At 44.2% G+C, this 27,913-nt stretch overlaps 1 protein-coding gene across 8 annotated transcripts in view; it reads right to left on the reverse strand.

The window, feature by feature from the left end:
- The window catches only part of KCNIP1 (potassium voltage-gated channel interacting protein 1), a 241,922-nt gene that overhangs the window by 80,214 nt on the left and 133,795 nt on the right, over positions 1 to 27,913 (reverse strand). The window contains exon 1 of one of the 8 annotated variants that reach the window (XM_080554787.1): positions 10,955 to 10,975. The exons of 3 other annotated variants lie outside the window; for them this stretch is intronic. The gene's annotated coding sequence lies outside the window, so the exon portion shown is untranslated. 4 more of the 8 variants (XM_080554792.1, XM_080554790.1, XM_080554795.1 and 1 more) reach the window with 4 other exon arrangements.

The raw sequence follows: 27,913 nt of genomic DNA on the forward strand, positions 1-27,913 counted from the left end.
CAGTTGCTGTCCCAAGAGGAAAAGAGCAATTCCTGTGGGCCGCTGCACGACCACCAGCTAACACTTAGCAACTCTGAGCCAGGCTCCATGCAAGCATGTTCACTACAGCCCTCAAGAAATGCCATCTTTTAGACAGCGATCAACTTACATTGGTGAACACCAACTATGCTTCCAGGCCTTAAGTAATCCCTGCTAATGCCCTACAGAACTGCCTGTGATTGCACTTCTCTGATCCATTCTGATCTTGGAAAGTGCTTCCTTTTCCATTCTAAACAGAGAAACAAGCAGCTGACTGTTTATTTTATGCTCAGGTCTCTGGAATCAAACAAAGCTCTTATCTTTTGCAGCTCTGAGCTTGGTCCCCCTGAAGCTGCTGCTTGGCACTGGTTCCATTGCTCCTTTCAGTGCTAAGGACTATCAAGAACTATCACCTTACAAAGTGCATAATAAGTTTCATGAAACATCCGCACAGCTTTAAATGCAGAAGACCATTTCAGAGAAGGATCTCCTCCTGCTACCCCCAGCCACACAGTCTCAGTGACACCTGTGCCAGCAGACAGATAGTACTGCTCTAGAGCCAGCACCTCCGCCATGATGGGCCACAGGTTCTGCTCTTTGCACGGGTTGCCACGCTGACAGCTCAACTGATTGACCAAAACCTGTGATACTTCAAATACTAAAATGCCCAGCTTCATATATATATTAAAAAAAGAGAACTGGTTGCAGTTGCCTCCCCTGCCTCAGAAGCGTGCTTTGAGGGGCACCCTGCAGGTCATGAAGCTGAGGCAGGAATACTCGCACTGCAATAAGTGACCAGTGCTGCTGCCTCCATCGCCAGCAGGACCCATGACAAGGTGCAACCAGGGAGAAGGACTGACCCTGCCAGCATGCCTCCGGTGGGAGTAGCCAGCCTCTGGCTCCCGTAGCTCACTGCTCCGGCCTGCTCCTTGCACCAGGGCCACAGCAGTCAGCCTGCCTGAGCTGCCCCTGCTTCCGCCTGTTTGTTCCCAGACAAGCAAACCCACATACAGAACACCCACCTGTTGCCCCCCCTTTTCCTTTCCTCCCCCCAACAGAGGCATAAATCTCTTTTCAATAACGTCTACCTGGTCAGCAGAATTTCAAGCGCAGCTCTACAATTCACTCCCTGACAGACATCCTAATCCCTTCCAACCGCCAGCCCTGAGGAATTACCACCTTAAAAGCCTCATTCACATCTAACACAAGTTCTGCTATTGACAGCACAGCACTGTCGGTATTAGGCATGCACAGGCACCACGACGGGGGGACACAGCACACCAGTGTCCGTGAGCCAGGAGATGCCAGGAGAGCCGCGTGGTGCTGCCAAGCACTTGTGGCAGATGAACATGGATCAAGTCAGGGAGTTATTGGCATCTCCTAGGGGCACAGGGAGATTTGAGAAATGAAAGCATAGCAATAGGCATCATGGGATTAGGGGCTGCAAAAGATTTTTCCTTCTGTAGGATGTAACAGTGCTTCCTCCTGACAGTGCCTCTGTTATTCTGGGTATGCTAGAGCTGGAACATTTACATGCTACTTGTCTGATAGAGGCTTAGTGCAAGAGGGAAGACAGGTCATCAGTGCATGGAGAGGGGAGGCGGTGCTGGCACCTACCCCTCGGGCACCTGCAAGAAGTGTCATGAGGAAAGCTCCAGCATCGATTCTTCTCTCTGGAATGCACTGATAGATGCAAAATATAAGCCACAAAATAATTATTTTTAAAAAATGATACTTGCAAATGCACATGAACCACAGTAAATTCAGAAGAGTTTTACCACACATTTAGAAAAGTAGAATTTGTTAATATTTGTAACAGTACTAGAGCTTGTGAAAGGTATTAGAGCTGACAACTTACTTTTCAAGCTTGATGTCAATTGAATTTTATCACTCTTTAAACGCTAAAATTGCCATCTAAGAATAGGAAACCAGTGCTCCAAGGCAACTCTTCTCAAATACGTCTGCTTAGACCATATCACAACTTGACAGAGTTTCCTGCTAGGAGTTGTTTCACACACTCACTAGACCAAGTACTTCTCAGGAACTCATGCGAACACACATAGGCAGTAGTGAGCCATCTAGCTACAGCTCTTAGTTTGTACGTGTGTAGAAAAGCAATTCTGATGTTATCTCTAAACATGCTCATGGTCAGAATTTATCTTTAGGTCACCAAGAAAGAAAATTTGCTTGGAGATAACTCTGCTGTAATGTTTGCAATGCTATTTACAGGACAGCTGACCATTTCAGAGCCAAAAGCTCTGCTTGTGTAGTTCTGGAAGGACATCTGACCTGAAATACTCGAGGGATATTATACCTGCAGAAAGGAAAAGCCAAGAATAACCCCCCCCCCCCCCCCCGCCCCAGCTGCCATGGCCACCCCCAGTGGCCAAGTGCCATGAAAACTACTTCAGAAAGCCCGGCTCAGTACAGCTGTCTGAAATTCAGAAGATAAGACTTACTTCTCTACAGGAATAAATAGTGCGGTGCATTTGAAATGGATTTTTTTTTTTAAAATGCAAATTCTCATCAAAAGCTCCATTCTCTAACACATTTCATGGTTGAGTCACGCTGAGAAGCGCTTCTTATCTTTTGAAGCTGCAGACCGTCGGGCCGAACGAAACGCGCGCAGTTTGCTTTCAACTGGTGCGGGGCGCTGTGCAGGGAGGAGAGCGGAGCAGCACGCGGGGCTGGCCCTGGCCTGGTTGGCACGATGGCTGTGCTGCAGGCAGCCCAGCTGCACCGGGACCCCTCGTGTGGTGAGGGCAAGGTGAATTAGCTGGGGACAAAAGCTTAGGTTCAAGGTAGAGGTGTTTAAGCTGCTAAAGCTGATAAAAATCCAAGTCATCCCATCTTCACTGCTATTTTAATTTAAATTAACCAGCCACATGTGGCCATCTTTAATTAAGACTTCTCTTTCTGGAGCTGCATCTATCAGCTGCATTACCATTTTGGCTGTGGTTTAATTACGCTAAATGACTCGGTGTAAGGCAGAGATCGTGGTAAGGCACATTATAAGTCCACCTGTTAGAAAATGTAATAAAGGCAAGGCCTGGATTTTCAAGAGAAGAGGGACAATTTCAAGATTTTACAGACACAAACAGAGCGAGGACTTTCTCTTATTCTACTCCTCAATCTTATATAATGTTGCAGGAGTTTTTTTTTTGTTCTCCTCATGTTCACCTATATGATGAACACCACAACATGTTCAATTTTCTCCTGTGCACTGCGCAAGCAGAAGTGATGATTTAAAAGATGCAGGTAGCTGTCTGATGAGGAGGAGGAGACTGGAACGGAGGCAGATGCAGGGAGGCATCTGACACACCAAGAACCTTGGCCTGCATCATCTGCTTCAAAGCCTGCTCTTCCAGGGGTTTGACAGAGCAAGGATTAAACTCATCTGCTACAAGTTAGATATAGACAAGAAGTGTATTCAGTGGTTGGCTATTGATCAGATATCTCTTTAGTATTTATCTATTTCTTCCCTTCTCTGAGGAAGTAGTTATATATGCATATAGGGAATTTTACAAAAGCAGTGGGTTCTAGGCGATTAAGAAAACATTTTAAGAAAAACTTATTTTTATTACTTACCTTTTCAATTTTCCTAAAAAAGGGTTGTTTAGTTTTGCAATAGATGACTGTGCTACTAACTTTAGAACTTATATTGCTTTGGTCCCTTTCCTTTATATCCCTGCTATATCCTTCATGAACAGAATCAACAAGCAGACTCGACATCAGTGCTCAGAGCAGTCTGCTGGCTTACAGAGTGACTTTTGCAGCATTGCTTCTTATCCCTGGTAAAAACTGAGCTTCTTGCAAAGGCTCTTGAGTTAAGGAGCATTTTCCAAACGGCTTCTCTCTGCAACACGTAGATTTTTTGTTTTACTTAAATAGTTAATTAAGAAATCACTGATTTCCCTATGAGTGAAATATCACGTTCAATTTGCATGATCTTCTAAGCATAATTCAATACAAACAACTCAGAGATCCATGTGGATATTCACAGCATAAACCCTGAATAATTGGTTAATGATGGCAAAGCACTGGAAGACAAGTGGCAAATACCCTCATCTATCTGTACATTTTGTTTGAACTTTCCAGGGGCTCCAATAACTGAAGCACCTTGCTGAGCAAATAAAATTGCTAGTTTCTCTACTAAAACAAGTCATGATTTTTGTTCTAGTGCACTTCACATAACAGAACAAGCAACAAAACAGATATAAAGTTGGAAAATGAAACAAAAAAAAGCAGGTGGTGTTGGTGTAGAACCTGAGCACTTTTGCTGAAAGAGCGCCGCAGAGATGATTACTAGAAAAAAAAAAGTCAGATGCTACAAGAATCTTAGCTAATAAATAAATAAAAACACATTTTTCTTAGAAATGGCTTTTTCAGGTTCCTGGATAACAATGGACAATACTAAAATACTGGTTTCTTTGCAGTGTTTTGAAAACTCCAGCAGAAGTTAAGCTTGTAAACAAGCACTGAAGAGGAGAGATCTTATGTTGTTCGGGTGATGATTTCCTCCTGGGGTGATGTGCACCCGGCAGCCCCTAGCCCTGTCCCCACCTGAGCAGCACCAGGGACCTAGGCCAAGCCCACGCTTGACCCATGCTGCCCCCAAGCCCAGAGGCCTCTGCTGGTTCAGGGCAGCATCAAGGAGGAAAGCACGCAGGTCCGCTCTGTCTGCTTCTAGGCTAAGGCTCACAAAGCTAAGCCAGGACACTGGTTATTTCTGCACCACAAGTTAAAGCCTCCCAAGCTCAAAGAATAACACCGCTTTTTTCAGGGCATTAAAGTCCTCTGCAAGGGCCAACAGACCTTTTACCTCGTGCCCAGGGCCAGCCAAAGTACTTGTTCTGTCCACAACTAAAAAACTTCAGTGCATCAAATTTAAGCTCTCTTATTTAGCTAAATCTTTATTTTAAGAACATACCTCCTCTTAAGCACACCTCATGGAGGCTAAGATCACACACCTCTTGTTTTCTTCCATACAATCTCTCTGTATTGCATTATTCACCTAAATACTATTATGCAGTATTTCTGCCAGCAGGCCTGGTTTGCACACATAGTAGACGTGGAATCGAATTTGTACGTCAGTTTATGAAGCTTCTTCACCTTTCACGGGTATCAATTTCCCCTTCCCTCCAACTAAACACATGGAAGTCCTCCTAACCCCCCCCCCCCCCCCCCAGAAAGAAAGTCTTTAAGGAAAAAAAACTTAAAGAGCAAAGTATTCAATACCTGTTTCCACCAAAAGCTGTACTCCTTGCCTCCTCCCACTTCAGAGAGGAGATGCTAGCAGACATCTGTTCCTGTGGACTGTGTTTTATCACAGAAGCATGTTTCTGTTATCAACCTTTACACTTCCCTGTTTTCAGTTTTGCATTCTGAAGCCTCTCTTTGTTGAAGCTTCCCCATGAATTTATTTATTTTTTTAAAATAACTACTCAGAAGCAAAAATTCAGAACGAAGCCTCATTCAGTGCTCCCTGTAAGGAGCTCCTGCAGCAGTGCAGACTTACATGCTTTGAAAGCTCTGGGTTTACAGCACCAGGACTGGGTTTGCCCTGCACGGGCTGATCTGCACAAAGGCTCAGCCTTGGAGCAGCCGCATGGCCTGAGCTCACGGTTACCTTAACTACTGCCGTCTGCCATCAGCTGCTCACCACTGGCACATCACAACCTCATCGCAGCTTTGGCCACACCAGTGTCAGGCCTGTGCAGTGGCTGCTCTTTCCAGGGAGCCCTCCCACAGCCATGGCCAGCTGCTCACCCCTTTGCAGGTGGCACACCAGCAGCAGGATGGCCACCCTTCCAAGGGGATTTCCCCAGCTCTTGCCCCAGAGGCTATGAGTGCTCCCCTTCAGGCCCCCTCTTGGAGCAAGGGCTCTTCCCCCAGCCCCATAAGCCACATTTCTAGGTTGAAAACACGATCTGTTTCATACAGAAGGCAAGCAATTAGCGGTTTTATATACGACAGATTGATAGGAACTAGCTTATGAACACTGCATTCAGCAGAGGCGAGGCAGCTGAAAAGGACTGATTAATGGCTTCCTGGATGCTCGGTCACTCCCCCTCCCACAATTAAAGCCACCAAGTGTCCAGGAGCTGACAGAATAATTAACTTTTTAGACCAGACATGCAGAGCCACAATAAAGCTTCAGATGATGTTCCTGGTCACCCAGTTGATTCAAAACACATTCTACAGCATTATCTTACTTCTACTACAACCACAGAGCACTTAAACCTCGCAGGAATTGTGGTTACGCACCCCTGATTTAGTCACAATTTCTCTAGTGACACCAACCGACGGCCCCATTCCCTGACCACAGCAAAACACCAAAGGAGGGTTTGTTAGCAGCGCTGAGGCACCAGGACAGACATCTAGCTCTGAATCCACACAAGAAGGTATCAGACTTATGATACATTTCTCCAGCCTGGACTCAAATACCTGAGCATCTCAGAAATCCAGCAAGAGCTAGGAAAACATTAGGATATGCAAATACAGTAAGGTTGGGTCAGACTATTTTCCATTTGCAAACTTCTTTTCCCATAGCTTGCTTAACAGAAACTGAAATAAATCCAGGTATCAGGGGAGACTAAGGAAGAGATTTATGTGAACATGAATGGCAATAGGTGGAGCTTTTCTCAGCCTGCGGTTCTGACAGATTCACACAGTGCTGTGTGAAATCTTCTCTAACTAGATCTGGATGCAAATGCTGAGGCTTAATTATTTTAAAACATGGATGAAGGATGGAGGAAGGATGATACAGACAAGCATTTAGACACACAGCATTTTAACCAGTTGTGTAAGTGAAATTCCCTCCACTTTTTTTTTTTAATATAATTTCAGTAGTATTTCAACTATGGTGATTCAACACTGATGTAACTAACGTTAATCTGAGAGCTTTTCCCTAAGTACACTTCTCCCTTTTTCTTAAATGATTGCCTCCTTTTTCCAGAAGGTAGCGCCCTGGGAGCTGTTGGGGTTGCAGAAGGAACTCTTCCTTCTGTGCTGCCAGGGAAGAGGAGAAGCCTTACAGCAGCTCCTATAAAGTCACTTGGTAAAAATCCTCTTACTCATCTGGCTCAGCACCAGCCCCAATCCTGTGATTCAAGCAGCCTCCAAATAGCTTATCAGGGCCTCAGGATGTGCATAACCGACAGGAGCCTATTGTACACAACAGATGAGTTTTACTATGGCTCGTGCCCAGGAGCCCCGTGCCACACTGCACAGCCACGCCGACGCCTGCCCATAGTCACAGCTCCCCTGGTGATCGGCCCCAGCCCACAGAGAGCTGTGGCACCGAGGTCCCTCCTCTGTGCTCCACAGCAGAAAAAGGAGCTGGTGCTTGCAAACAGAGTAGGTGTAGAAAGCAATTATCCCTTTGATTTTTTAAAAAACAAACCTCAGCTATATGCATCTAAGTGTTTATTGTTAATTATTACTAATTCATTTTGGATGTGCTGCATTATAAGAGCAAAGCCATGCACTATTCACGAGCATTTGGAATGTAGGATGAGGTCCTCACACACTGCCCAAGAAGGATGAAAATGTTGTGACTCCCTTTTTAATGGGGAGGCTTGGCTTTGTACCCCAGGAGCAGAGCAGCAAACTCTCCTGCTGGCAGCACCACACTGCTTGCACATGCAGCCCCCAGAAAACAGTGCCCTGGGGAACAAAACCCTGCTTGGAAGTGCTCACAGACCTGCAGCACGTTTCACCTTTCTCAAAGGTTACTTGGTGGAGGTTGAACAGGACAAGGTGGTTTTTAAATACATGCTGCCCTGCGGACAGCAGCCACCTCGTGACTGCACCTGAGGTTTCCCTTCTCTTCCCCCCAAAGACAGAACAGGGCATTACCTCAGCTAACATAACAAACCAGGAACACTCCGCTGTCCTTCAACACCCTCAGCAGGGCCTGACAGCCTTTCACAGAGCAGGTATAAGGCTCCCCGCACTTGCAAGCTCTCCTTCTGCCTGCAAGTGGAAGCAGTGACCAAGTCTCCTGCCTTCAGGAGAAAACATACATGACCCAAAGCTAGTTTCTGTGACCCTCTGACCAAATATTATCTGCTTTCATCAAAATATCACATCCAAAATGACTATATGCTTAATATCATTGGCAATATTCTATAGCCGTGTTTTTAGAAAATTACAGTTTGAACTCAGGTCATTTTGATGAAGCCTGATCTTGGCTATGATATTGCTTCACTGACAGCAATTAACTAAGGGCAGCAATATAATTTACCCATTTTTAAATTACTGTGCAGAAACATTGCACAGAGGACCACATAAAGCATGTGAGATTTAGCAGTGACCTGGGAGCTCGATCATTAAACACACAAGGGGGCATATTCTCTTCGCTCTGAGTACATTTCACATTAATGCTAATAGCACATTGAGAAGAAAATATACTCCATAAACTTTCATTACTCACTTTCTCCCTTGCTCTTTGACAAATGAGTTGCTGATGTAGACTCAGAGGTAGGTAATACATCCCCTGCTTTCTATGCCAAGTGCTGGAGAAAAACAGAAAGGCTTTTCCTCACTAGTGCAGACACTCCTACAGCTCATGCTGTGGTTTTGATTACATCGTGCTTTTACGCCGTTCAGTCCCACTCAGTATCTGAGTGGGAGACTCGCATATACACTAACAAACACTGCCAGAAAGGACAGTCCTCTTTCTTCCCTCCTCGGCTGCTGTCCCCATGCTCCCACCCCCTGCTTCGCATCAGCTATGGTGCTCGTCTGATGCCTTGGAGAGCCAATTCACTCCAATAACTGAACAGGACAAAAGCTAAATTTCTTTTCTAGCCTAGCAGAAAAGCTGGGTGTCCCTGAACTGCTTCTCACTCTCAAGAAGAGTGATTTTTTTCTACAGTCAGTTTGTGTAATGGTGGCATTCCAAGTGTTTAATTACTTTCTGGCCATTCACACTGCCAAAATGCTTCTTAGTAAGACACAGCATTTGTTTCATGTCCTAAACCAACTGCGAAAAAGCTGCCACATGTCACTACACCAGTGGCCAAGTGCTGCTGATGAGTAAGGTACCTCTGAACAAGGAAACATATTGCTTGAAGAAAAAAAAAAATCGCAGGTGTTGTTAACACCTGGTTTGGGTACCATCACACTGTTCACACAAAGGGGAGTGCAAGTCCCTCAAGCCTGCCCAGGATGACTACTGGCTGTGAGGTTGTGATGCCTCCATGAGGAACATTGGGAAACAAAAGGAAGGTATGGGATGAGACAGGTGCCAGAGCCGTAGACAGAGCAGCAGTTCCTGCTAGCAGGGCAAAAAGGACCAAATCCTGGAGCGTCACACAGGGTACAGGAGCCCTGCCGTGCTTCGCACCCAGGCCAGGCAGGGTGCTCGGTTTGCACGGGGCAGCCCCTGGCTGTTCCCCTCACCTCTTCCCTGTGGAGGAACAGGAGCTGCAGACAGAGACGGTTGGCTCCACACTGTTTCTGCCAGTTCTACTCCTCTCATCCCCACGCCTGCTCTTGGCTCCTGCCTCCCTTTCTTTTCCTTCCTCAGCTGCCAGCGGGGTTGTTCTGGGGGAAAGAGAGGCGGGAAGAGCACACCCGGACCAAACAATCATCTGCATTTGCTTCAGAGAGCTGGGAAAACTGACTGGCTGTAAACAACTACATAAACACACACGAGTACACCAAAATCACGACCAGCAGAGGGCAAAACAAGCCTGAAGGTACCTTGTCAATATAGCCCCGCGCCCCAGCTCTTCCATCACCCCCAGGATTCCCTCCTCTAAACTCCAGCTGGCCACACAAGTTTCTACTTATTAAACATAGTAGCCCTGCAATAACAAAATGTGGCTTTTCCCACAGCAAGGAGACAAATCAGATCCGACTTTTTGAACCCGATCGTCCGTTTTCTAACTGGATTTCTACACGCTGGGAAGACCTGCAGGACAGGCAGGTACAGCAGGACACCCCACCCTCTCCCAGAATTTGCTGCTTTCAGAGCCCCTACCAGGCTCCCTAGGGAGCCAGGCCACTTTCTGCTTCCCTGTACGCCCCCAGGCCAGCAGCTCAAACGTTGTACTTGGGTCCTTCGCACTGAGCTTCTACCTCCACTAAAACAAAACAAAGTAAAATTTTTGTGCCTTTTTTTTTTCTTTAAAGTTAGCAAGGAATTTACAAAGTGGTTACTTAAAGCCCTTTTAGTTCCCTTGAGAACTATCAAGGGTTTGGATTAAGAACTCAGTGCTTAAAACATACAGGCCTAAACCTAACCCTAAACCTAACATACAACTTCACAACCTTACAACTTTTTTTTTTTTTTTCTGAAGTAACATCCCCATTCCACCTGGACTAGATACCAAACTGAAGTTTAGCAGGAAACCAAACCTAAGCAGGACATTGTGTTCTGCTTCAGAACACTCCTGCTCTCTACAACCTGATCCACATGCACAGCTACGGCAGACAACCCAAATTTCCTCCTAGACTAAACCAATTAGAAAGTCTACTCACAGACAAGTAACAGAGTAAGGAGAAAGCAGTACACAATAAGGTTTCAGAAACACCCACCTTTTGAGACATGCACGTGAGAAATTCTAGCTTAAAGACACCTAAAGAAATAAATTGACTACTAGATGTACGGTCCTAACAGAAAATAACTAAGACCAACATACCTAAAACAGTGCACATCTAAACATTCCTCCAAGCCATTCAGGAGTGCCACAGTAAATGGACATTACACTTACCCCTTGGAGCTTTTTCTCAACATCCAGCCTCCCTTACATTAGGGCTCAGCTCAGGTACTCACCCCACAGCAGGAATTTCCTCTAATAAGAGGCCGTATTTCACACAGATTTTTTTTTTTTCAAGCACAGGTATCACACAACAAATGAATCTAAATAATAAGGCTAACACTACAGCAACAAACATAAGTAACATTTAACAGAAGACTAGATACACTACCAGATATTGTGCTCATAATAGAGCACAATACCCTCTATTAACCTGGAATAAGTACCTCAGGTTGAACAGGAGCAGCTGCAGATAAACTACCAGCAGGTGGGCTGAGTTTCGGAGGTTTGCTCCTTAGCAGCCAAGCCCTCACCTGAGCCAGGCTCTGCTCACTGCAGCTGGAGCTGATCAGAGCCTGAGCTTTGGGCACAGAGATGGGGCAGCCCCTCAGCAAGCACTGACTCTCAGTGTGGGTGACCCTAATGCCCCATGTCTCACCCAGGGACTGTCTTCCCGAGTACAGAATACCTTTTCCATCTGGTTTTGGCTTGCACAGTGGCAGTGTGTTACATGCATTTAGAACATGAGAAGGAGAGAGAGACAGAGAGTGTGTCCAGGCAAGCAGGTTGCTTCATTTTGCCACGGGGTGAGCCCCCAGGCCCGGGCAGCAGCCGGGGAAGCTGTGCTGTGCCCCAGCCCAGACCCCCTCTCTGGGCACCTTCTCACCAGCAGATGTGCCAGAGCAGAGGGCAGAACAGGCTCCAGCCAGCAGCCTGCACAGAAAGGAAAGCTTTACAGAGATGACAACTGCCGTTTGCTACCACGCACAAAGGCTCCTCTTAAAATTCACCTGCTTTGTCTGAGCTGGTAGCAAGTGCTGCCTTCTGACAGGCCATGAGTCTCATGGCTTCATGAGCAGTTTCCATACTGAGCTGGTCCTCACAAACCAGTGGTAAAACGGCAGGAGCTGATGCTGTCTGCTGTTGAAGGTTTATTTTTCCAAAGCAGCAGTCAAACTTGTTGCTTTTAATGAAATAATTTGACTTTTAGAGGTAGCGAAACCCATAATGTCTCTGAAAGGTTAAGGACTTCAGAAAAGCAGATTATTCCTTTCAGGTGTTGCTATTAACAGGAACTGTTTGTTTTTTTTAAAACTTGTTTGAGTTTCTTCAGCAGCTATTTTAAGGAGACATTCCATAGTCTATGGCACTTGATCGATTCAAATCAGTGTTAAACCTATCACTTTCACCAACAATACATTTGCTCCAAATTGGAAAGTGAGCATCTCTTTTATTTAATCACTGAGACAGCTCTTCTAAGGTGATGTTCTGTCTTCTGATACAGTACGTGTGCCAGAAATTAACTGGAAACTACTTTTAAATATTCAGTATTCTGTGTGATACTATCAATGATCAAAGATGCAGAGAAATTCTACTTACTAATTAATAATCCAGGCTTTAAACCACAGATAAAGAGCAACCAGAAATAGGAAACTGTTATTCATGAAACATAAATCACCATTTTCCATTTCTTTTCCCACCCAGCTAATAACAAGCAGTAATAAACCATGGACCAAAAAAAACCAAAACAACAACAACAACAACAAAACAAACAGAAAAAAAAAATCTTATTGGAAAAAAAAACCAAAACAAAACACCCAAGTGGCCTATTTAGTCAGTTGATAGTAACAACATAAAAAACATAACATAAACTTCAGTTTTCTGACTAATTGCTGTTATGTGGAAGGCATGAAACTAAGAATAAAAAAAGGAGGAAAGAGATTCATAATATTTTTAATGGTAAAACCTGCAAGGGAAATTGAAAATTGTATTCTAACTTATACTGATGTTCATGAATACGAACAGCAATTTTTTGCAAGCTGTATGAAGTTTTATCACGGAACATTCACATACAAATATTTACTTTCTCAATGGACATTTTCCTTCAAATGAATGCTAAAATGTGTACTGAAGCAGAAGGTTATAAGTTAATTGCTATTGTCATTTCTACTCAGTTACAGCCTACACTAAAGCTGTCATGCATTAGAGGCAAGAGAGAGAGAAACACCACCACTAATGGTGAATTTCCTGGCTTCTATCACTGTGTCAAAACATTATCATTCTGTATTCACTGCCTTTCATGCAAAATAGCTCAAACGCAGCAAAATCCTGATGCAAAGTGTTTTTTTAAACATCAGCTTAGTGACACCAAGGAGCAGGATAAAGCACTTCAGCACTACTGAAGTTTCCAGTAAGCTGCTATACCTGGAGGAACTTCCAACCTAAGCGTGGGTGTGCCTGTCATTGTGCAGGGTGAGAGGCTCCTCTGAGGCTTTCGAGAGGCAGCAAGAATGTCCTGGGAAAGGCAAAGAGGAGGACCGATCCTGTGCCACGGGAACCGGGCCCTTCTCCATGATGGGTATCCACTGCCATGAAGTGAATTCATGGCATCTGAAACTCAATGAATATTAAAACTGTCTATTCCATGGCAAGCCCCAACTAAAGAGTCTGGAAGAGACCTGGACTAGAACACCTCTCGGGGCGAGACACATATTCTAGGAAGGGAGGACACCTGCTCAAAGCTACGTTCATACAGAAGGAACTTCACACTGAAGACAGATAAGAGCTCCAGCCTCTTGTGAAAGGAATTTCCTCCTCAGACTCTACAAATTTAGCTTGGGGTTTCCTTACACCAGCCTAGACTCAAGTCTTACTATTCTGTGAACTACCTTAAGTTCTAAAACAAGCTCAAATGAAATATTACATGTACTTAACTTCGGTAATTTCTTTTTGGCTAGGACTAGTGAAAGGTGTCAAATTTCTGTATAATTTTGACAGTTCTGATTCACAGATATTTCAACAGAAAAAAATGGACACCAATTCCACAGCTGAATCTGTCGCTGCATTCCCAAACCAATGCATTATTTTCCTATTTATGGCTGTTCAGCCCTGAAACAAAGTAATCTGAGAGAGAAAGAGTGCAGGGGGAGAAGACATCAATGTGTTAATGGATCACAACAGCAGATGACTACTCATCGATGCATTATTGTATTAATAGATCCACAGCTACCCAGAGCTACAGTCATTAAACAGCAGCTCAATGCACCAACCCAACTCTGCATGGATCACACAGATTCACACATGGACATTTCTGTAGGGCATTTACAAATCCCACAGATGGAACCTTTAGTAGCATTTGTTATTTCTAATCACATAATGCGAGTACACACAGGTACCATACCCCTGCTCATGTGCAACCCTCGCTCCACACAGCAGGCTCTGCTCCCATCTGCAGACCTTTGTATGACTCCTTTAGATTTCCTTTCTGCAGAAACCACTACTGCTCACAGCAAAATTTCAGTAAGACGCAGGCACTCTTCTAAGAAGCAGGGTTTATTATAGATCTATTTGTATGGCTCAGCAGCTCTTTCCCCTTAAGTAACTCAGACATGATCCTTTCCCTGGAAACGAAGCATGAAAGTGCCAGAAACTATTCACAGCTTGATGACTGCATTTCCTTGGGTGTGTGAGCCAAATTACCAGGAGTGTTGTGAATACATAGAAACCTCATTTACAAATTAGGCTGTTGTAAAACAGATCCAAAAAGACACATCTGTGTATTCTCTGCATTATAAATACTTGTGTTGCCTAAAACTACTTGTTCCTTCGGGTACTGGGCAATATTCGTTAATAATGAGGTTTTCTTAGATACTTCTATCTAACAAAAAAGCACAGCCATTTACAAATTATTATTTCTTCTGCTTCTGAAATGTCCAAGGAATATCTCTGTGTCAAACCATGAAACCCTTACCAGACTCCTGGGTATGGAAACCAGAGCAGGAAGGGAGAGCACAGAGCACGGTACTGGTCCCAGCCTGGGGATCAGAGCATGTCCAGCATTGACCATTTCCCCTTCACATTTCAGGGGAAGCCTCCTCACTTGCAGGCAACGATAACAGAGATAATTGTTACATTCCCCCACTGGTCTTAAAAGCAACACTGAGTTTTCAAAGTACTTGCTGTAATACCAAACAAAAGCAAAACTCACAAATCTAAAACGTAAATCCAACTGAATGATTGAGGACTTGCATTAAAACTAGTTAATGAGCTAACTTCCCCAAAGTGTTAATTTACGGTGCTTATAGCTGTGACTACCTAATCCTCTGAGTACTCTGAACACAGAGATTAGAGTCTGCAAAGCCAATGTGAGTTAGTGTTTAGTTACTAACTCATTAAAATACATAGAATTGACATGGGTGAATATCCTTGTCTGCTTTCAAAGTCCCAGCTTTCATGTTTATGCTACACAACTTTAATGTATGACTCAACAGACATCCAGGGAGATGAGTTTTTAAACATTTTGTTCTTCACTTAGGATCAGATTTTGTTACCAACACTCCGTTTATTATGGATGGCAGGATGAGTAGCCGGAATCAATTTCGTTCTAAGATCCACTGTTTTGTTTGAATTAATTCTTGGATTAATGAGTAATTTATTTTACTCGTTTAGAAAAGACAATGGGCACCAGAACTTTCAGGAGAAAGTTGTAATTACAGACAACAGATGTTTTATTCACACTATTGAAGAAAATTTAAGCCTAGTGTATCTGGTGAAAACCCTTTGAAGGCTTTTACTGAAAAAGCACTCAAACATATGTTTAATTGAGATAGCCCCTCGGATTTTACAGGTCCATGCTGTGACTACATATAGCCCCACATCAGCACTAATCTTCAGAGATGACAAGGGAAACGAATTATCTTCTCTGTACTTTTTTTTTAAAGGCAAAAGTCACAAATAGCATCATTCTGTTTGTTTATGCCACTCGAAGAGTTTCATTTAAAACTTGATAAAGACAGCAAGCCAGTCAGCCTGCTGCCAGTGCGACAGCCTCCCCCGTGGGTGGACCTCGTCCCCTGGGGGGCTCCAGTCCTCTCTTCCATCCTCGGAGACACAAACGTGGCTGGGGGGTGTTCACCAGCAATGGTAAAATCGCTCGCTTAGAAATTATTACAATACAATCAATATCTCATTACAATTTCAAGAAAAACTCCTCTGGTTAAAAGCTCACCCAGGTTCTGAAAACTGCCTTCTTGCTGCGGGAACTTTTCAATTGGGAATTTCAACGATTCGTTTGGAAAAAACGGAACTGAATTTTCTTTACAGCGTCATGAGTTTCACATCATTTTATGTTTACGTATTTGAGTTTCTGATGGCCACTAATATCCTGCAAAAGCCTTTGTATTACCTTAACATGAGAAAAGCCAGTGCTATCCAGAAACAACTGAAAACCAACTTACCTTCTTCTACAGCAAAGCTTCCTTCGCCGTATTTTCACAGCTTTCTTCCAGGCTGGGCCACCTCGTGCTCCAATGCCCCTCTGACCTGTCTGTTCCCAAACAGATTTTGGGCAGTGAGGTTTTGCTCTCCCACCCTTCCCGTTCCAGCCTACCATGGGCCTGAATTTTTCCCTTGACTAAAACAAATCATTTTTGAACGCAGTGGGACACAGAGAAACTAAAATGTCTGTCAGTGTCCTGCCTGACCATGCCCGCATGTGGCAGTGCCTCTGTGAGGACAGACAGAGGCTGCCCCTGCCTCCCTCGGACAGTTCTGGAAAGTTCCAAAGGGATGCAGAAGGTTCCAGATAGAACCCGAGGGTCCCAGCAGGTTCTGGAGCATTCCAGAGGGTTCCAGGAAGTTCAAGCAGGTTCAGGAACATTCTGCATGGTTCCAGAGGGTTCTGAAACGTTCCAGAGGGTTCTGGGAGGGCCCAGCTGAGCCCAGCAGCCAGGCTGGGGGGCTCCTGAGGGAAGGCGTATATAAGAAAGGGCAACAGCCTGCCAGGGGGTGAGGGCTGAGGAAAACAGCGTGAGGTACACCCATGCAACAGTGGCTGCTGGCCAAGGCAAACCCACTGCAATCACAGAAATGAGGCGTTTTAGGATGAAAATTCAGTATCTTGTTTCATTTTTCTCAGTGTTCAGCAGAGCTAAAACTATTGGCGTATTTAAGAACAGCAGAGGAGGGATCCTCTTTACATACACATTCAGAAAAACAATATATTTCCAGTAACACATCATGGTTTGTATTAACATCCCATTTCACCAGAGGAATGAAAAGGAAGCCAATGTTCTCCTGGTGTTGGCATCCATTTGGATACCATTAGTCATTATCTCCTGTCACAAGACTCTCTTAAAACATAAAAAAATCAAAACTCCCTGTAGACAAGCATTTGCTTTTCCAGGTGAGTTCTTCCCAGTCAGGACATGCTCAGGCATGGCTTCTGGTCTTGTTCAAAACTTTCTCATGAATCAGCAATTGGAAATGTACCACCTCAGCCCAGCCAGCCGGACCTTACCCTTTCTAAAATTAAAAAATTTGTAATTTAAAAAATTTTAAACAAGTGATTAGTTGGCTCATCTTTCTTACACAAATATTGCCAAGACTGTAAACCAGGGAGAGCAGGAAATGCCCGTCACACTGCAGAACACTGGAAAGGTCAAGGCAGCCTCTGCTGCCTCCTTCCATAGGCACTAGGAGAGATGTGACAGGTAGGCAGGTTGGCAAAGCCTGCAGCAGAGTGGAGAGTGACACTTCAAACCATTTTTATGACAAGCGGTGTTTCAGTAAATAGAAACGTTCCTGTCTGGAAGCACACTGTGTGGTCTTCCAACCTGAGTCCTCTCTGCTCTGCTTCCTCTCACCAGCTGGCGACAGCAAGATGAATATCTGCACGGCCAGTAGCTGTAGGTCTTTGCTCATGGCAAGAACGAGTTTGCTGTTAAATGCCTTTTTCTCACCAATTTCATGTTGGCTCATAGAAAAAAGAGATCCAGTTATGTGTGTGGGAAAACTGAACTGCTCAAACAGAACATAACGTGCTGCAGAGGACACCACAGGCCATGTTCTCCCCAAACATCTGACCAAGAAATTTCATACAAGGAAAAAAAAAAAAAGCTACTGGAACGTATCTTCGGCTTCAATGACAAACATTTAATTACCCTACAGTTAAATTGCTAATCAGCTGGAAACAACATTAAATAAAAACTTATCTTTAAGAGGGCCCCCAGAAGGTCTAGTGTGGAATTGAAATCATCCGTGGAAATAGAAGGTTCTTGTCCCAGCCGATATGTGTAACCAAATGTTAAAAACTGGGAACTAAATTGAGTGTTGAGTGCCCATTTCATGGCATCTTAAAGCCAGTTTAAAACTCAGCAATATCTTATCTGAGTGCCTAAAATGTTTATCTATCTTATATGAAATCTGACCAGTTACTTTAGCAATATCTGCACAGGACTTGCACTGGCTTATGGACCACATCAGCTGAATCTCTGCAAATGATGTGCGAGCTCAACTGTCATGTGCAATTCTTGGTAATAATTTGTTCAAAATGGTGTTTAAAGAAAAAAAAATCTAGACTTTTGTGGAACCAATTAATTATGTTATGCACAACTTCTTCCTTAAGACACAATTAAAGTTGATAATTGATTTTCATATTTGCATGCAACTTACATTTGAGGGAATATTTTAATTTAAATAAGCTCTTCACCATTGAAATATATTAGCGCAATGTTAATGATTTAACAGTGAGACCTTCAGCTGCAGGACTGTAGTTCTTTATCAGTAGTATCTGTCAATCAATTATATTTTAGAAGAAGGCCATATTACGTTTGTGACCTGCATCCTTCAATTTATCTGACCCTCTCCCTTATCACACTTTGCTTGTAATTGCTTGTAGCTGGAATTTTTAAGGATATCTACCTGCATCAGGATGCCACAGAAAACAGAAAATGAAAGAAAAAAATTAAAAATCTCAAGTCAAAACAAGCTCCTGTGCGTTTGATCATGGGTAGGAGTAAACCACATTGTTTTCTCTGTAGAAAGTCTGAGAAGATTAAGGAGGCAACAACTTGCTGTGCAATTACAAAACAAAACCAAAACCACAGGACTGCATGGGTAAGAGATCAATTGGTAAATTTAATCATTGTATTTTCTAACATTCTGAGAGCCTGTTTTTACAATTTCTGGGACTTCTGCACTGTGCCACACAGCACATGCTCACACAAACGTTACGGGCTGTCATTAGCAACATTCAGAAACCAAACACCCTTCTGAGGGCATGATACCCTCCTGTCTCCTGTCTTGCAGCTACGGAGCCTGTCGCTGCTGGATGGCGTGGGCTTCCCTGTGCCCACCCCCAGCAGGTCCCCTGCTTCCCCTTCCTTTCCCTCTCACAGTGGTTTGTCCCTGCAGACTCTGCACAGCGATGCCTTCTGGCTCCCCCACCAGACTTTTCTCTAGCAGGTCATCCCACCTGGAGGCTCCTTTTTCCACATTTGTACCAATACTTTCTCCAGTATAGCTCCTGAATTTAACTGCTGGTTAAGATCTCACCCATTTAAACCCTCACTCTACCTCCACTCTCCCCTCGCCCTCACGACTCTGGGAGCCCCTCAAGCCAGGAAACCTCTTTTTCTCTTGTCCGTCATGCAGGCTTCCCTTCGGCCCAGTCCTGGCTCTGCATCTACGCATTTTGCTGCATCTCCAGCTGCTCCCTGAACTGCTGGAGCCAACCCTCATCTCTGTCACAAGACTTCAGTCCAGTGCAGCTTCCAGAGCAAGAAGCATCTTGGGGTGCCCTCAGTGTGTCTGAAATACAGGTGTGAGGCACTTCGGGTCACAAACCCCCAAGATAATCCACATTCAAAGGTGATGATGACTTTGTCTAAAAATATGGCCCTTCAATTTTGAAAGGTTTAAGTGGCATAAAGTTTTTCAAACTGGGTTTGCTACCTGGCTTCATTTCTAGAATACTAACCCAAAGTATATCAATTCTCAGCGACTAAAATGACTGACAGGGTTCACAAAGAATGGTGGCTCTGAAGTACTGCACTATCTCACGGTTCGAAGAAGCAATTACAATTGATATAGTTGGGAGAACAAATAATCCCAAAGCGGAAAGCACGCTTTTAGTTTTCAATGTAAACAAACAAACAAAAACATACAAAAATTGTGATAACATACAGATCTAAATCATACAAGCTGTTTCTGCTTCTATATAATTTTGTCGCATTGCTTAATAGGAAATATTCAAAGTGAAGAGCTGTCACAAACTTCCACTGAATCTGCATCTCATCCTCTGTCATTAATTAGCACAACTGCAAAGCTGCATCTATTACAAGCTTCTAAAAAATTAAAATATGCCATTTACTATGTTCTTCTTTTGACCAGCAAGTTTGCTCTGCAAATACAGCAACTTGGTTCCTGTAGAAAACAGACTAAGCAGAGAGGTTGCTACTTCTGTGCCATGACCTTCTCTATTTAGAAAGGTTTGCTTTGCAGCAGAAATTTGTCATCACAGCACTAATTCCAGCCACTGTCCCAAAGTATCCCATTTGCAGCTGAAACATCACAGTTGCCCTTTTGAATTAACCTTCCCAGATTAACTCAAGGTCACTTCATTTTCTCCTTCAGCATCAGTTAGCCACTTTCCTTCGTACTCCCTAGAATCTCATGGTACTTCCAGTTCCTGCCAGGTTTCATTTCCCTTCACACATCCTCAAAAGCCCTTCCATTTATTTATTTATTCCTTTATTTATTTATTTATTTATTTATTTACATTTCCAGACAATTCTCCCCTAACTGAGCCTCTTCTCTTCTGGTTTCCTTGTTGCTGTAGGTCTTCACTGAGGTTTTCCTTCTGCTTATGCCTTTCATGCTGCAGACAGCTGCCCAAGCTCTTCTTTACAACTGCAGACTGCAGCTGGTGATGTATCCCACCCTTTTCAGTTTGGTGTCATCTGTTACAACAAAAAGTTTTGCCAGAAACATCTTTGCAGGTATTAACTTCTAGCATTTTCTGGTATAGGATAGCTGGTTAGACAGATAAAAAAAAATTGAATGGTGGCTAACTGACTAGCTCAGAGTAAAGGAAAGATTTGCTAAAGATATCCCAAAGTAGTTTTGGTTCATTTGTTTGCTGTCACTTCAAATAAAAGCACGCTGTTATAGAAAAGTATCACAGAGTTCACAGTAAATGTCAGCAAATCCTATAATGAAGTCTGCTGTATTTGCATATGCAATTAATACTGCATATGGTAGCACTTGGTTTGTTAGTTCTTACTTTAAACAGCGTTCAGTAATCTGCACTTCAAGGAGTAACACACCATGCCAAGCTTTTAAAGTGCTTTACGAACGTATTTCATTGATCTTCAGCAACTTCTAGGGGTGCACATTATCATCCTTACTCTACCAATAGATAAAACATTGCACAGAAAATTAATGTACATTTTTTCAAGGCATTTTGTGCTTAACCCTTAATAAGGCGTAGAAACATGGGTGTAACATCAAGATCCCTGAAGGAAACTGAAAAGGTCCAAACGCTGGCAATAGAAACAGCTAAGGCACGGGAAGATTTCTACGTGAGGAGAGATCGGATGGTCTAGAGCTAGTTAAAAGAGAATGAACATGTGGGTGAGGAGATATAAGCAACCAGGACACAACTTGCCAGTGCCTCTTCCCTCTTCATCATGATTTAACGAAAGTCTGCAGGTGGAGATGCACTGAAATTCAGAGGCAGGCCATTTAAAAAGAAACAATGCTGCGTACAGCTCATACAGCCCCACGACCATAACACCTCTGTGGGGCAAGAAGGGGCTCCAAACACACCTGTGCTCCAAATAAACGCAGCACCCCTTTCTCCTCCATCACCCTGCAAAAGCATGCAAAAGGAAGACATATGATTACACCATGCTTGCTGAAATACATTGCTGGAAGCAAACCAGCTTTAGGTTGTTAACCAACAGTAAGCTGTGCAGGGTTCGGAGAGCACCCCCCAGATGGCTAACTCACAGCTGCTGGGGAGAGGGGTCACTTTTTTTTTTTTTTTTTTTAACCCTAACACTTCCAAGGTTTCCTGCTCGTGCCTCTGTAGCATTCACTGTAAGTCACTAGGTAACTGAGGAGAAACAAGAGACGACTATAACTGGCTGCATCGGTGCTTTCGGAAGAACTGCAGGAACAGAGCAAGCTTGCAGCCAGGGCTGAGCAGCACGCTGTTTGCAGGCAACTTTTCCAAGTGCCCTGAAGAAGGTGCTTGGGACTGCTGCCATGAGAGCTGTAAGGAGGGCAATGACTTGGTTGCTGAAAGTATCTTGCTTCCAAAATCAACAGGAAGATTATCTGAAAGATGCACATCTGAAATCCATGCTGGAGAAAAAGGTGCTAGCTGAGAAAAAAGAGAGCAGGGCTCCTCATTAGAGTAGAAAGTTTACTAATTAGAACTGCCAGATCCTGGGAATGAGGAATGAGGTTTTCTGTTTTGTAAGCAGCTGAAAAGGTGACCTTTAACAACAATGACAGCTGCACCTAGGAAGTGATAATATACACACATCCCAGGAAAAAAAAAATGATATTGCCAGCAAGGTTGTCAATTTCAATATTATTTTTTCACATAGGATGTGGAAAACCCAGCTAGAAAAGGAGTCATCTGGACCGGATTCTACCCAAAAGTATGGAAAGTGATAAAAATCAATGACATGGGACTGGATTTTTTAATAGGGAAGGAACAGGTTAGAAGATGCTTAGGTTTTGAAATTGGCTGCGCCTGATACAATTCATGCTCTGCTGATGAAATCTCAGGGCTCTTAGCAGATATTGGCAATAGTGAAGTACAGGGATGAGGTGCAGAAGGATGAAACTGGATAAACACACTTCCTGCCTTTACAAAAGGCAGAGGATGGGGAGATGGGGAATTAGATACCTATCAGCTTAGCTTCAGTTCCTAGAAACAAATAAAACCAAACAATGGGTAAGCAGAGAGAAAATCACAAAGAAAATGAGTGGCTGCTCGATTGGATCTGTTCAGAGTAATTGGTGTCAAACCAATCTCATTTCCTTCAATAGGAAGATAATAGATTTTGTGCCACATCTTGATTTCTCTAAAGCTTTTCACAGGGTTTCATATCAGTTTCTTGTATGTGAGCTAAGAAAACAAAAGGGAGGGGGAGGGGGGGAATGCAGACCTGCTTGAAAAACTACTCAGAGCAGTGTCAAAGGTTCATTCACAAAACAGAAGAAATAAAAAACCTGAGCTTCATGGTGGCTGTCTTAGGTCTGTCATCAATCATTATGAATGGCAGATGAATGAGTGTACTTACTAGATTTGCAAACAATACCAAGCTGGTAAAGGGGCAAATAGGTTGAAGATCAAATATGGACTTCAAAATGGTTGAAGTCCTAAAATAAATACCAGGACTCTATTCAAAAGGAAAAAAAAAATAAAAATGCAGAACTCTATACCTATGCTGTAATAATCATCTGCACAAATGTAGGGGAGAGAAATCTTACTGGTATTAAATCTCCATTAAAAATTGGGAGCTATGTTAAGCATCAAAAACAGTATGTTACAAAAACCAGGCAAATACTCTTCTAGAAGTACAGCCATGGAGATAGCTTGCAAGACAAATGAAATAGCCCCTCTACTCTTTTCCACGCTGTGAAGACCTCAGCTGGAGTACAACATCCAATTTTGGGTCATGCACACCCAGAAAGATATGAGCCAATTAAAGAAAGTCCAAAGCAGAGAGAATGATCAATAGTCTAATAAACAAGACCTAAACAAACTGAGGTTGCTCAGGAAAGGACAGACTGAAAAGAGACGACGAGTACACAAAAGACCGTGCCGAGGAAGAGGCTAATCTGTTCTGCATGTCCTCAGTGGACAGAAGTAACGAGCTTCAGGTTTTGCAGGGAAGAATCAATTTGGTGTGAGGAAAAAGCTTTCCACTACAGAAGGTAACAAAGCACTGAAATAAATTGCCTAGAGAGACAGTGAACAGTCTGTGTTGGGAGGGTTTTATGAACGAGTCAGAGAGCAGCTGCCAGGAAGCTGCCTTGGGGCAGACGGGTGGATCAAATTGGGTCCAGAGGGGTCTCTGCTATCGCAGTGCCTCTGCTGCCTCATGCCCGCTCCGCAGTCCGCCAGCTCACTGTCATACCGAAATGGAGAGCTCATCACAAGCAGATACTCTGCATTTGGTATGGAAACTTCATCTGAAAGGGTAGCTTCTGCTTCCCTTCTGAAGCCCTTCAACACCTTGATACCTTGCACGTCTACAGCGCCCTAAGTGCTAAAGCTCTATAGGCACCTATAAATATTGAGGCATAGGGAAGTGGCACGGATAAAATTCCCAGCAAGAATGTGCAAGGTCACACAGAAAGTCAGCGACAGAACACAGAGCAGTGTCCTCTGGCTCAGACACCCTTGCTGTTGCCAGCTGCTCGCCCTCCCCTCCGCTGTTTTCGTACAGATGTACAACGTTCATTAACCTTCTCACCAGACCAGAAAGCTAAATTCCATGTCCACTTTCCCGAGCTGCTCAGAAAGTTATTGGTATCTTGTTCTCATGCATAAATTTAGAATGAGTTTAATTTTCTGGACAGTAAATTGTTAATTATCAGAGTCCAGGCAATCAAGTCAGATGCTACAGAATTGCTAGCTCTGTAGCAGCGAGTTGCCAGTTTGAGACATGCCCATCCTGAATCCCCTCTGCTGGAATTAGCACTCACTTCCCAGCCCAGTAAACAGAAAAAAAGGTATGCTGGGAATCTTTCACAAGCGGGTACCTGGGGGCTGTGACTAGAAAGGGCTGGGCTTTGACATGAGCATCGTCCTGTCCCAGGTCCCTGTAGGAGATGAGCTCCTAGCTCGGTCTGGAGTCAGCTGGCAGAGCCCCTGGGTGCTGACTGTGCTCTCTGCTCCTCCTACCCCCCTCTCCCACTTGCATCGCCCGTGTCCTGGTTTATGGTGGAGGGTGGCTGTCACATCACTTCACTTTTCTGAGAGATTTCTTTATAATTTGCATGCGTGTGTGTTTGCGTAATGGCATGCTGGGGAGTTCAAAGCTGTTTTCTCACTTTGAAAGTAGTCCTTGCGTGTAAGCTGTCCCAAGTCTGATGTGCACCAGGCTTGTATTTTTGTTCTTGATTGAGTACTGCTGCACTGTATTCCTTTTAAAACTCCAGCTATTCTGGGAGAGGTATATAATTTAATATGTTCAATAGATTTCTTGTCAGGCATTCATGTACGACTTCCTTCATCTCACACTCAGATATTTGATTTTCCACAGTAATTGGATTTGCCGCATTTGTGTTTACTTTTATGACCTATGGTAAATGATGCTTTTTTAGCCAGGGACTACTAAAGCTTTTGCCAGAGCCTACAATAACCTGCCATGCAAGTTTTTGCTCAAACCTACAGTGTTAGTTTTCAGGCAATTCAAAATCCTTTTCACATAGGGTGTTAATGTACACATAATATAGTCTGAACGCTACATTAAATGAAAGCTCTTCTTTACAAGAGTGGCTGTGGGCACACAGCACAACATTATTAGCTCATTGTATGGTCAGATGCACAGCTATCTAACGTATTGACAGTGGGCCAGGTCCTGGGTGTCCAAGCAGAGACCAGGAAGAATAATTTTGCTTACAGGAACCATCTAAAGCCCATTCACAGGCAGAACTGGCCTCCCTGCGAAGGCAATGTGAGAAATCCGAAGATACGGTGCTGGGGAGACCTCCAAAACCTCCTGCAGGGACACAGCCAGTGTCCCAAGGAACTTAGAGCCATGAAGCTGGTCTAGGACTGCAGAAAAGAAAAGCTGTGAGAAGGTGAGACCTGTATGACATCCGATGCCTCGTCATAGTCCTCTGCCGGTAAAACTGAAATCTAGAGAAACAATCTCCTCAGCAAGCACTGTGACCTGCTGAGAGCAAGGGGGAGACTGTTCCTACCAGGGTGAGGAGGACTGCCAGCCCCTAACTAAGCAAGCAGGCTCTTTACTTGTGCCAGCGTTGCTGGTACCTTACACATGTCTATTTGGAGCTGCAGAGATGAAGGCAGGAGAGAGGCCAGGAGTAACGCCAGGTTAAAAGACATAACTTCAGGAAATCACATACAGGGCACACCTTTTAATTTGTCTATGGCGCTTGCATTGGTGGTCCTCAAGTTTCTCATACAAGTCCTAGCACATTTGTTTTCTTTCTTCTTCTCTCCCCAAATACACGCATGCTCTATTTGGTGTTGTCAGTTGTGCTCAGTACTCACTGGAGCTGCTTTCAACCTTTTCCTTTTGTATTTAAAACACCCAGCCGTGATTTCTAAGCAGCCGAGCTCAAAAAGATGCTTTTACAATTAAGAAGCAGAAGTGCAAACAGCTGCAGGGAGCGATAGTGCAACCTTCAGAAGGTGGAAAGGAGCACAGACACCCCGGTGCAGGCTGCCCAGCCACTGCTCTTGTCCAGGAAGCAAAGCAGGCAGCAGTGCCCGCGTCTGCACGGCGATGCCGGCAGCCTGCTCCCAGCAGGGCCGACCACAGGCTTCTCCCGCCAGCTTCGCAGAGGGCAGCTGGTGGCAGGAACTTGTTCCTCGCTGCATTCCCTACTCGTCATTAAACCGTGTGGTCTGCGGGGACTCCCAGGGTAGGGGCCTCGAGTTTTACAAATACGAAGGGAAAAACTGAGGGCAGTGAGTGTCCAGGAGGTGGTGAGGAGCAGCAGAGGGTGTGCAGCAGTTCCAGCAGCCAGCAATCCTCCTGGCAACAACTGTAGGTAGACAGCACTAACTGCAGTCAGCCAGACAGTCCTCAGTCCTGCTAGGAAATAAGCCTAGGTCAATGGGAAGCAAGTGACCTGCATGCTCTTGGGAAAGGAAAGCAGACAAAGCAATCACTGCAGCTAGCCTTGCTTAAAAGGGAGAAAAGTTGTCACAGGGTATGGTAAAGCATGGGCAGCAGATTGAGGCCTCCCAGGCTGCAGTACTGTGCCGTGCTTTGCTTTTTTTGTTATCCTGGCAAGTTTTTGAGTTATATTAGACTGGCTGAGCAGCTTGCTTGCTGTCCTAGACCACCCTTGAAAGACAGTTCTGATTCTCATACAGCACATAGCACTGGGACAATCCGACAGAACTATAGAAGAAAGAATTCCTTTTTTTTCCTACTACTGTAGCATTTTCCCACCATAAAGTCTATGCATACTGTACAGTAAAATTTTCACAAGAATGAGCCAGGAAAAAAAAAACACACAACTTTCTGAAGATGTCAGAATTAGGGCATCTCAGCATTGTTGGGATGTTTATTGAATTCATATTTTTCCACCTCATCAAATGACACAAGAGAATAAATTCTTTAAGAATAGCAACAATACAGAGGTCAGGACAAAAGGCAAAAAAGGGGACAATTTTGATGACTGGTAAAATCCTTTGAATCCAGGAGAACTGATCTCCGAAGCAATTTTAAGCACAGAAGCATCCAGTTAGGACAGAAGTGGGTCAGGTGTTTAATGGAAAAGCACAGACTAAAGCAAAAAGGTTTTTTCCACTTCACAGTACAGCAATCTTGGATTGAATAGCAAGCCCAAAGCTAGAGGTTTTTGAGATACAGAAATGAAATTGACATTCAGTCGATACAAACTCCGCACTAGCTGGTTAGGGGAGTCCAGCGAGCGCCCCAGAGAGATGACGTCTGTCACGGTGGGCTCCTGGGAACTGTGGGGCACAGAAGCTCCCCTGGCCTCTCAGAGAGATCTGAACTGATGAAGACAGGCTTTCCTGTCAGCTCTCTGCATCTTGCATGCAATTTCTGCCTGCCTTGTCCTGTGGCAGGATTTTTCAGCGGTACGACTGTATGCGAGTGGAGGTACAAGCTGACATGGAGCCATGCACCATTACCGACATGTTCACAGCAGCTCCGGCACCGTGACAGCTTGTGGTGACACTCAGATCTCATCCCTTCTTATGCTGACACCATTGCCCCCAGGGATACACATGTACTAGCAGTTCCTGCCTGAAAAAAGAACGGTCTCATGATGTCTGGAGATGGACCAGGATGACAAAACACAAGCTGTTGCAGCTGTGAGCTTCTTCTTTAAGTTTTCCCAGCTCCTCTTAAGCTTTAAAGTGTTCCTGCAGAGCCTGCTAGGACAATGTGTCCCAAGATGCCTGCTTGTGCTTGGTGGTATCGTGTATCACCAGGTAAATACAAGTAAGTTAATGTAGATAGGACGAGAGCAGGCATCACTGGTGAGCCTCAGATCCTGCAGCACCCAGCCTGGCTGCACTCACGGTGTGTTAGCTGCAGCTCAATACCACCTAGCTGCTCCCTAACCCCTAGCACAAGGATCTTGGGCTC

The sequence above is a fragment of the Anser brachyrhynchus genome (assembly GCF_964034855.1).
Source record: "Anser brachyrhynchus genome assembly, chromosome: 14".
Taxonomy (NCBI): domain Eukaryota; kingdom Metazoa; phylum Chordata; class Aves; order Anseriformes; family Anatidae; genus Anser; species Anser brachyrhynchus.